The following is an 11,034-nucleotide window of genomic DNA, read 5'->3' on the forward strand; positions in this document are numbered from 1 at the left end:
ATGGCGAGCACCTCAGGAAACTCAGCATTCATTTGCTGGGTGGGGGCTTGCGGAACCTGGGTTTCCTGAACTAGGATCTGGTGAGCGATGCTAGTCCTCTGTAACCATAAGCTGTGGGCATGTTTCAGCAAACAGTATGTGGAGCAGCATTGGAATGTTTTGTGTCACAGAGAACAGGGACCTTGGATAGACCACTCATATCATCATGATAGTAAAAATCTTTCTAAGAAAGCGCTCAATCTCAAGGTGTGCTGCACACTGACAAGACACTTAGTTGTTGAGGTGTGACAGCCATTATCAGGCAATCTCTAGGGAACATGTATTTCAATTGTACAAGGCTTAGTCAGGCAAGAGGGGCTGTGTCTTGATGGACACTCACGTCCCTAGCTGCTTGTGGAACTTCCATGAAGTTCAAATCACTTACTTTTACTCCCAGCAGTTCTGGTAGTCCACTGGGCAGTATTAATGGCCAAATCCTAAAGATGCCTCACATGGCTAGGCCACCTGAGACATCTGTGGATTTCAGTGCAAGCAGAAATAGTAACAGACCATATTCTGTGATAGATAATATGTTTATCACTGTCGAATGTGTCAAAGATTAATTTGAAAAATTGTCACCTTTCTGAATATATAAAGTTCTAGAGGACTTAAAGGACAACTTAAATCCAGTAAGAGGCTGCGCAATCATACACTCCTGATCAAGAAACTGAAGGCTACACAAGTGCACAAGTTGTTAAATACTAAACTACTTGAAGAATATGCTATAACCACGAGTTTCACACTGGGCTAAATTGTTGTAAAGGAGTTGTGATGTGCCAGGGCATTATGGGCATGGATCCAAGGAATTCTAACAGGAATGGGAAAGTGAACATGTCACTGAAGAATAGAGTTCCATGAATAAAGTTGATAGTGAGCTTCAGAACGCAGAGACTTTTATCCTGACAGTTAGTCTACTAATGTTGCCAAGTATATTGTGCCAGGCTTTTTCTGACTTCAATCTAGGCCCTATGTACCTAATCCAATGTGTTACTTACTGTGTTGTTCACACCACCGTGGGTTACAACTGTCAGGTAAAATGAAGATTCAGGTCCACTGCCCATGAAGCACGTCTTTAATGTACTGCCCACACATGTGTGTCAGTTGCTCCCAAGCACATCCAGTTTGGACTTGTTTTCAAGTAAGAGAATAAAATACAGGATGGTGAGTCACCCAATGCCTCTTCTATTTTGAGACAAAAAAGAATACATTTAAGGCCACAGCGCCACCCACTTTTGTGAAATTGTTTGCCTTGGCATTGAACCTACTTGTACAGAAGACTAATGTTGGTGCAAGACTTCGATAGCTGAGCAGAGCACATCAACCTGCACCTGTAAATGTAGCTGTAAGCCCGCTCCACTGGCCACACAGTCAAACCTTCCCACCATTGAAATACTGGTGGTTGCTGAAATAAATTTCAGTAAGAAGCAGACCCTCATGACAGACAATAGAAGAGATCCAGCAAAATGTTCCTGTTAAAACAGCCTTGACACCATCCCCGAAGTCCAAACTGGGGATGAAAACCAACAAACCGAAACGACCTGGTCTGAAGCTATCAGACCATGTGACCTTGGTTGTGTCTGATGGATGAGACAGTAACCTTACTATGGACGGTATGTGTGTTGATGTCTGCCTGAGGCTACTGGCGAGTCCATCAAGTAACCCTCCTCCTGCACTCCCCCCCTCCCCTCTGCTGCAACATCACACTACCATGGAGGAAAGACAGAGAACAACCTTACCCTTAAGATGGCTATCATACTTCAGTGGTACTTGAATGGGCTCAGGACATGTGTAGGAAATATGTCTATTAGCTCAGGACAAAGTAATATGCATCTGCATTTTAAATTACCTGACACCCCTGAGTTATGTTGCTTCATTCTCCACAACATCCATGGCCTTAGTGCAGAGAGAGCTAAAGGATGAGTGGCTATATTCATGAACAATACCTATCATTCCTCGCTTCCCTCCCTGACATCCAGCCAACAAGCAGTCGCTGTAACTGTGCGTGTGCATCATAGCTTTACAATCTGTTCGCTCTACCTGCCCCCACATGAGGTGCTGGACTGAAGAGGCTCTCCATGACAACATTATTCAGCTCCACCATCCCTTCATCATCTGTGATGATTTTAATTAACACATTGTGCTTTGATCCTCTGCAACCACATGCCTCAGGAATAAATCAGTTGAGAGCCGTCTTATGCCCTCATGTGAAAATTTGTTGAAAATTGGGCAGAGCATGCACTTCAACACTACTATCAATCTCTCACTATGCTCTCAAGCCCTTGCACACACTGCTCAATGGGAAGTGGTCGATAACTTGCACTCAAGTGACCTTTCCCAGTCTAAATTGACCTGCCAGACAGAGTGGTGCCCAAAAGAAAGACAATGTGATGGATGCCCAGTAGGACAGACTGTATGCTTTACAGCCAACTTCCTGTGTTTTAACAATGTAAGAGCATCCATCCATAGTCTTCACGCCTGCAGAAAAGGCTGTTTGCTTTAGGTGGAATGTTGAATGCCACTTTGCAGTCAGGGTTGTGTGGGCAGCTCTACATAGGTTCAAGTGCAGGCCAACAGCAGGAAATCTTACAGTTTTTCAGGTAGCAAGGGCAAATTGTTGCTGAGAGTAAAGTAAGAAGAGTTTGTGCCGACAGCTCCTGACCACCATAAACCATTCCATTAAGAGTACAATTAATGAGAGACCAACAGGACAATTTACAGAAGAAGAGGAAGGTGCCTAGGGCTGTGTTATGGGGAATGGAAGTCTTCTAACCAACCCATAAGACACTTCCCATACTACAGTAGTCTGTTCTGTCACAGTTGTCACCAATGTCAGTCAGGATTCAGCTTTCTGACTCTACAAGTGGTTGCTGAGAGGGGCAGTTTGGACTTCAGTTCTACCACTAATCAAGAAAACAGCTGCACTTTCTCCACATGGGAGTTGGATTCTGTGCTACTTGCAGCTTGTGACACTTAATATGGTCACAGGAGGATCCATTATAGTATATTATGGCTTCTCACAGTAAAGAGTAAAGAAATCCTCCTCACCCTTTTATTCCTCATAAACTTTCATTTCCTTGAGTTTGCTGTTACTCCTGCATTAGAGAAATTCTGAAGTGTCCTCCTTAGTAAATCTACATGTTCCTCCCAGGTGTGGCTGATTATAAGACTATTGTCAACATTTACTCTCTATCTACTCTGTGAATTGCCACTCAAACTTGTGATGGAGGCCTAAGTTTAGTGATAGTGTTACATGACTATATGACTGGAATGTTGAACTGTTGACAGCAAAAAGGCAACAGTCATTACTGCTGTGGTGAGGCAGATGGGAAGATGGGTACACCGATATGTTGGCACCTATGTCTGTTAGGAATTGCAGTTTTGAGTAGTGCTCTGTGACAAACAGCCAATGAGTCATTTGGAGAGCCCGTCACTGTCACTACTGACTTCCGAGAAGTACCCCATCTCACACAGAGGGATTGCGTTCCTGTGCATCAGTGCCGGACTGCCTGTGGTACCAACAAACTTTTGGAAGGCAGTTAGTAACATTTCCTTGGTGAGTGGTAGCACTGTGATTGACAACTGAAACACTGTGTTTTTGCAAATCAGGACTTGCACAGTCAGTTCAGCAATTTATGCCTGCAGTGATGTGAAAATATTGTCTGACTGTGGGCAAATATCTGCTACACGTGTGAATGAGTACATCTCTGCAATACGGCCCACAGTTTGTAGAAGCGTGTCGAGATTGCAGATGCATTCTGTAAATATCTTCTGCAAATCTAGTGACCGATGCAACAGCCAGATGTTCTGTAGATTGTCTTCATTGACTTGCTGGAGTCCACAGGTGGACTGCAGTAACTGTGAAGTCAAGGTTCACCTAACTCCTCAGTATGAAGTAACTTTTCTAGGCCTTTTGTTTCAGGCTGTGACAGTTGTTGAGTATGGTGGTTTTAATGGTTGGTTACCAGTCAGTGCCTCATGGTGAAGCCAAAATGTCCTGTACTTCTGAAGGAGGAGGAGGAGGAGATTAGTATTTAATGTCCCGTCAACAAGGAGGTCATTAGAGACAGAGCACAATCTTGGATTAAGGAAGGATGGAGAAAAAAAGCTTCTGTGTCCTTTTGAAGGAACCGTGTTGGCATTTGTCTTAAGTGATTTAGGGAAATTGTAGGAAACCTAAATCAGGATGGTTGGAAGAGGGTTTGAACCATCACCTTCCCGAATTCAAGTCCAGGGTGCTGACCACTGCTCTACCCTGTTTGATGTGTACTTCCGTAGTCATATCTTCATTCAACACAGTGAAAACGTAATTGTACTCAGTTTCAGAAGCAGTCACATGAGCTAGTGCAAACTGGCTCTCAAGTTATGGAAACTGCAAGACTGGGTTTTGCTGCCAGCATTATGATGGTTTGACCATGACACAGTTAACTAGTGTGCTTGTGGAAATATCAACAATCTGTGGTGAGTCCTGCACTGAAAAATTACAGTTCAGTGTATGGAAGGCACTTGGCATGATTTCTTTGCGTCTGACATTTGAAGTGGCACTGCACGAAGCATCAGTTAACCCAAGAAATAATGTCGAGATAATTCACACACTCTCTCACTCACTTTCTGATGAGCCAACCTTGGCTCAACTTGTGTGCAGGGTAAGCATTGGCCACTATTCCTGCAGTCCCTCATCGGACCAGCCTATCGGATGCATAGGGCATCCCTTGGCTGTTGCAGGGTTTCAAGCCCATAACGAGTCAGGCCAATGTGTCATTGGCCTGTGGTGGATTGGGTGTCCCAGGTCCTGGGTCAGCTTATTTTGTAACCATTCAGTCTCACCATAAAACAGTCATGCAGACTGGCAGAAGTGGTCCCACAATAGCAGGATACCTGTCTTCTTGTGCAGCTGGGTGGTTGGATAGCACCACAGAAGGCACAGAGTGAGCCTAAGTACTTGGTTCTGCACCCTATGCAGCTTGTCAACATGAGTGTTGGCAGTGTTGCCCCATACCACGGCAGCATTGGGTAGCACTGGTGATACTAGGGCCAGGTGCAGGGTCATGCCATGGTGAGGTGGCAACATCGACATCGGTTGAGCAGAGGGTGCAGGACATGAAGACACCATGCAACTCTGCTCTTGACTTCCTAGATGTTTGGCCTGCAGGTTGACCTCTAGTCCAGAGTGACCCCGAGGTATCTGGTGGTTCTGCTCCACCCTTGATCATGGTTGGCATAAGTCTGGAAGCAGCAGCCTTCTAGTGAAGACCTCTACCAGGCTCTTAGTAGCATTATACCTTAGCTACCATTTTGTCAACCACACACCCAGCATGTCACAGCTTAATTGGACTTGTCACCTCATTTCAGCAGCGTCCATATTCCTGGTGAGCAGTGTGATGTCATTGGTGTAGAGAGCCAACTCACACACTCCACATGTGGAGTACAGCAGAGGTCCCAAGTGCAGAGTCCTGTGGCATTTCCTGTGGCATTCGAGCCCATATTGGCCAGTGGGTTGAAATACCATCTTCCAGACAGATGTGGAAAATCAGGTCAGCCAGGTAGGACCTAATCAAGACCCTGTGTGACATTGGCACCCCATGCACAAAAAGTTTATAAATAAGACTGTCATGCCACATGGAGTCAAAAGCTCTGGACACATTGAGGAACACCATCCCAAGGCATTCCTGAGTCTCCAGAATACGCATGGCCTCCTCCATCAACCACATGAGTTGGTGGATGGTGGAACGGCCCCCGCAAAACCCAAACTGTTTGTCCTAGAGTATTCACTCTGCTTCCATGTGCCACAGAAGTCATTTAGCATGCAACTGCTCATACTCCTTCTGTTGGAATTGTGTGAACAAATTATTTTGTGTGCAATGGCAGCAAAGTGCATCATGTGATATGTAGCAGACCTGGTGCTATTGTACGCTCTGAGTTTTATGTGTGTAATATAGTGTTCCTTGGTTGTTTGGTTCAATGTATTTTACCTAGAAGTGCAAATATAGTTAGGCACTAAATGTCTCTTACTCACTATTATTTATTCTACTGCATTGACTCTGATAGGTTATGAGCCCAGCAATGCATTTGGAATAAGTATATCCATTATATAGTAGTCAGAAAGTATTGGAAAAGTACTAACTAGTGCACTTGCATGAAGTACAAGTTATCCTTACAAGATGAACGCAACTCTTTTGTATTATTCTTGGGTATAATTCTTTACATTAAGAAAGATCAGTGTTACTATTAAGATGAATACGACACAAATACCACAGGTTGAAAGATTCATGGGTCGCAAAAACTAGGCAAGGTGGAAATTTGCAGTATAACCGTATTTACATTTGGACGACCTATGGGATATGGTGGATGGGACAATGGAATACAGAGATCAGAATTATTCAAGTAAGGATAGGAAAGCAAAATGAAAGTTGATATTACTGGTTGACTCAGTGAATTCACATTGAAAAAGCTGCGACAGTGAAAGAAGTCTGCGACAAATTACAAAGTGCTTTTGAGGATGGAGGTCTTACAATGAAAGTAGGATTATTACGTGAGTTAATTACCACTCAGCTGGACAAATGCAAGAGTGTAGACAAATACATCAACAAAATAATAGCCATTTCGAACCAACTGAGAAACATTGAGTTTGAGATCACTGGCAAATGGATAGGGGCACTACTGTTGGCAGGACTGCCTGAAAGGTATGTGCCTATGATTATCGGGCTGGAAAGCTCAGGTACACCGATCACGGGCGACAGTGTTAAAGTGAAAATCCTACAGGATGTAAAGAGTACTTCAAGCTGTCATGTATTGGAGAAGGAAACTGCATCTGCTCTTTATTAAAAAAAAAAAAAAAAACAAAAGGAAGAAATCAGTGAGGTGCTACAGCTGTCAGAAGAAGGGGCATATTGCATCTCAGTGCAAAGAAAAATTAATACCAAGGTCAGGAACGCAGTAAAAGAGGTATGTTGCTGATAGCCCAGAGAGAGGGCCCAATAATAAAGGTAAGGCACTCTCATGTTTTTATTCTTTTAAGGATGTGGGTAATTGTTGACTGGAATGGATTTTAGACTCAGGTGCATCTGTGCATATTATTAAAGACAAATCTCTTCTTGATGATGTTAAAGATGTGAGTCATATGGGAATATCTACTGTTGATGGCAGCAGGCTCCACCGCCATTTGGCTGGGAAACTATACCTATATGTAAGTGTAAACTCTGAACCTAATATGGTTCCAGCACATGATGTTCGTTATGCAAAAAGTGTTGTGTCTAACCTACTGTCTGTAGGGGAAATTGTCAAGAAGGGAAACACAGTCACTTTTGACATACACAGAGCAAGAGTAATCAACAAAAATGGTGAAGTTATAACTACAGCAAGTAATGACAGGAGTATTTTTAAGTTGGATATCATTGATAGTAAACATAGAAATATTAGTCATCCAGTATACTCGGTGGAAGGTTTTTTATGGCAGACTTGGACACCTAGATTTATTTATTTATTTAGATTTTTTCATGTGGAGCTATCAATATGATGGCTTTTGCAAATGTCAGGTACTTGTACATTATTTTAGAGCTCTTAAACTTAACCATTTACAATTTTGTTGAGTGAACAGAGACACTTTTCAATTAAGAATTCTTTCAGTTTTGATTTGAATTGCTTTTTATTACTATTTTTCATGGACTCTGGCAGGTTATTGTACCATATCAGTCCATTAGTATATGGGCTCTGGTCTGTCATTTTTAATCTTTTTCTTTGTCAGTGGTATTTCTCTTTGGACCTAGTGTTGTGGTCATGTATATCACTACATTTAGTTACTCCAGTTTTCTGCGAGACAAAAAAGTAATTAATTTATAAAGATACAAAGAGTAAATGGTGAAGTATTTGTGTTGTCTGAAAACATCACGGCAAGAGTCTTTATAGCCTAGTCCATGTATAATCCTTAACCCTCTTTTTTGTAGCAATAGTACTCTGTTAAGGTGAATGTCTGCAGCGTAACTCCACATTTCTATACAGTAGCTAAGAGGGGGATAGATTGTAGCATAATACACAGTTTTAAGTATGTGGGTGGACACCATTTTAGACAGTTGTCTCAGAAGATACAGCCCATTGCTGACTTTTTTGCATATAGCATTAATGTGGATAATCCACCAGAGGATTGAGTTCAGATGAACCCCTACAAATTTACACTTGTTTTCTTCCTCTGCCACTATGTCACATACCTCATTTATGCACGAGTGGTGTGAGCTGCCAGTTGTAAATATTTGCATCTGGGATTTATTTACATTGACCTTTAATCCTTGTGCATTAAAATATAAACTTAATTCTAGTATCCCATTACTTGCTGAAAACTTCAGTTCCTCACAATCTTTACCATGAAATAAAACGGAGGTGTCATCAAGCATAATTTACAAGGTGCATGTTAATAGGGTGTACAACGTCATTAATATATGCCAAAAAGGAGGAAAGGCCCAAGAATTGAGCCTTGAGGGGCTCCCTGCGTCCTGTTTCACTTGATGGTTTACTGAATCAAAAGCTTTTCTCAGGCCAAGGAATATTCCAGCTGTGTGCATACCCTGTTGTATATTGCTACATACTTCATGGAAGAAACTGGTAACAACAGTGGCCGTGCTTAGGTCTTTCCTAAACCCATGCTGCGATTCGGTAAGCATTTTGTGCCTTGACAAAAATGTTGTGAGTTGTGATAGGATATGTTATGTTATGTTATGTTAACCGGGGACCTAGAAACGATGGAGAGGCTCCGTCCCCGGCGTAGCCGCAGTGGTCCACAACCCCACGACGACTACTGCAGACCACTTCACCCCTCCGCCACCCCACACCAAACCCAGGGTTATTGTGTGGTTCGGCCCCTGGTGGACCCCCCAGGGAACGTCTCGCACCAGATGAGTGTAATCCCTATGTTTGTGTGGTAGAGTAATGGTGGTGTACGCATACGTGGAGAACTTGTTTACGCAGCAATCGTCGACATAGTGTAGCTGAGGCGGAATAAAGGGAACCAGCCCGCATTTGCTGAGGCAGATGGAAAACCGCCTAAAAACCATCCACAGACTGGCCGGCTCACCAGACTGCGACACAAATCCACCGGGCGGATTCGTGCCGGGGACTGACACTCCTTCCCGCCCGGAAAGCCGTGTGTTAGACTGCACGGCCAACCGGGCGAGTTTGTGATAGGATAACTGTTTCAAATATGTTACTGAAGGTAGGGATTAGTGATATTGGTCTATAATTTGAAAATTTTTCTTTACTTCCCTTCTTATGGATTGACTGAATTACACTCAAAATGGGGTTGCTGAGAGGGCTAATAGGACCATTGTCGAAAAAGCAGGGAGCACGATAACTGATGCTGGATTATCAAAAGATTGTTGGGCAGAGGTGGTATCAACAGAGACTTATATTTGGACAATAGATCTCCTCCAAAAGCATTAAGTAATAGAAGGCCCTATGAGATATGGGTGGGAAGGAAACATGACCTAAGCAATATAAGGGTTTTTGGTTGTGATGCAGCGGTGCACATTCCAAAACAGCTGAGAAAAAAATGGGACCGAAAAGCGAGAATTAAAACGGCTACCGATTAGTGGATCCATTGAATAAGAGGATAGTTACAAGAAGAGATGTAGTATTCTTTGAAAATAGAAAGGACTCTGAAGAGTGCAAGACTACTAATTTAACATCATCTAGTTCTGAGAGTGAAACCTTATGTGAAGAAGAGAAAGTGAAGAACAGGAAGAGGACAGTAAAAGGCAAATGGAGACTATTATGATGACAATGAGTTTGAGGACAAACAAAATGAAGAGAACAATGTAAGGCACTCTTCTCGCATACCAAAACCGAAAGTATATACAGATTTTGAAATGTATGCAGCCCAGTCTTTTAATGATGAGCCAGCAACAGCAGCAAAAGAAATGACTGGTCCAAACGCTCAAGAATGGAAAGAAGCAATGGAGAGGAAATTGGAATCTTTATCCCAGAACGAAACCTTTGAATGTCTAAATATGCCAACAGATAAGAAACCATTACAGGCAGGATGGGTATTCACTTTGAAGAACCCCGAAAATTCATCATCAAGATATAAAGCATGACTTGTAACTAAAGGATATTCGCAAAAACAAGAGGTAGATTACAAAGAAACTTTTTCACTTGTAGTCAAGTATGCCTCATTGAGATATCTTTTAGCCTTGGCAAAACCACTCCGTTTACAGGCCACAAGTGGCCCATCGGGACCATCCGACCGCAGTGTCATCCTCAGAGGAGGATGCGGATAAGAGGGGCGTGTAGTCAGCAGACTGCTCTCCTGATCGTTATGATGGTATTCTTGACCGAAGCCGCTACTATTCAATCGAGTAGCTCCTCAATTGGCATCATGAGGTTGAGTGCACCCCGAAAAATGACAACAGCGCATGGCGGCCTGAATGGTCACCCATCCAAGTGCCGACCACGCCCGACAGTGCTTAACTTCTATAATCTCACGGGAACCGTTGTAGCAACTGCGGCAAACTTATAGCCTTGGCAGCAAAACAAAATTTAAGTCTTCATCATGTGGATGTAAAAGCAGTATATTTAAATGGGAAATTGGAGGAGGAGATATGTGTCATTTCACCAAGAGAAGTCATGAAAACCAAATCAGAAATGGAAAAGATTTGGAATTTGCGAAAAAGTATATGGACTTAAACAGAGTGGACATTGCTGGAATTGGTTCTGCATAAAGTTCTAATAAATTTGAATATGAAGCAATCTAAGGCAGATCCCAGTATATTCTATAAAAGGAGAAGAGAAGGGACAATAATAATGGCAATATGGGTGGACGACTTCTTTATCCTGACTGAAAACGAAAGTCAAATGTGAATTTTTAAGAAACAGTTCATACCAATTTTAAAGTGTGTGATTTGATTTGATTTATTATTGGTCCTGTAGATCATACAATTTGTACTGCAAAGCACATCATGATATAGGACAAGTCAATTTGAGAGAAGTTAAATGCTATGTAGGTACGCAGAT

Source organism: Schistocerca serialis, chromosome 4 (assembly GCF_023864345.2).
Source record: "Schistocerca serialis cubense isolate TAMUIC-IGC-003099 chromosome 4, iqSchSeri2.2, whole genome shotgun sequence".
NCBI classification, from domain to species: domain Eukaryota; kingdom Metazoa; phylum Arthropoda; class Insecta; order Orthoptera; family Acrididae; genus Schistocerca; species Schistocerca serialis.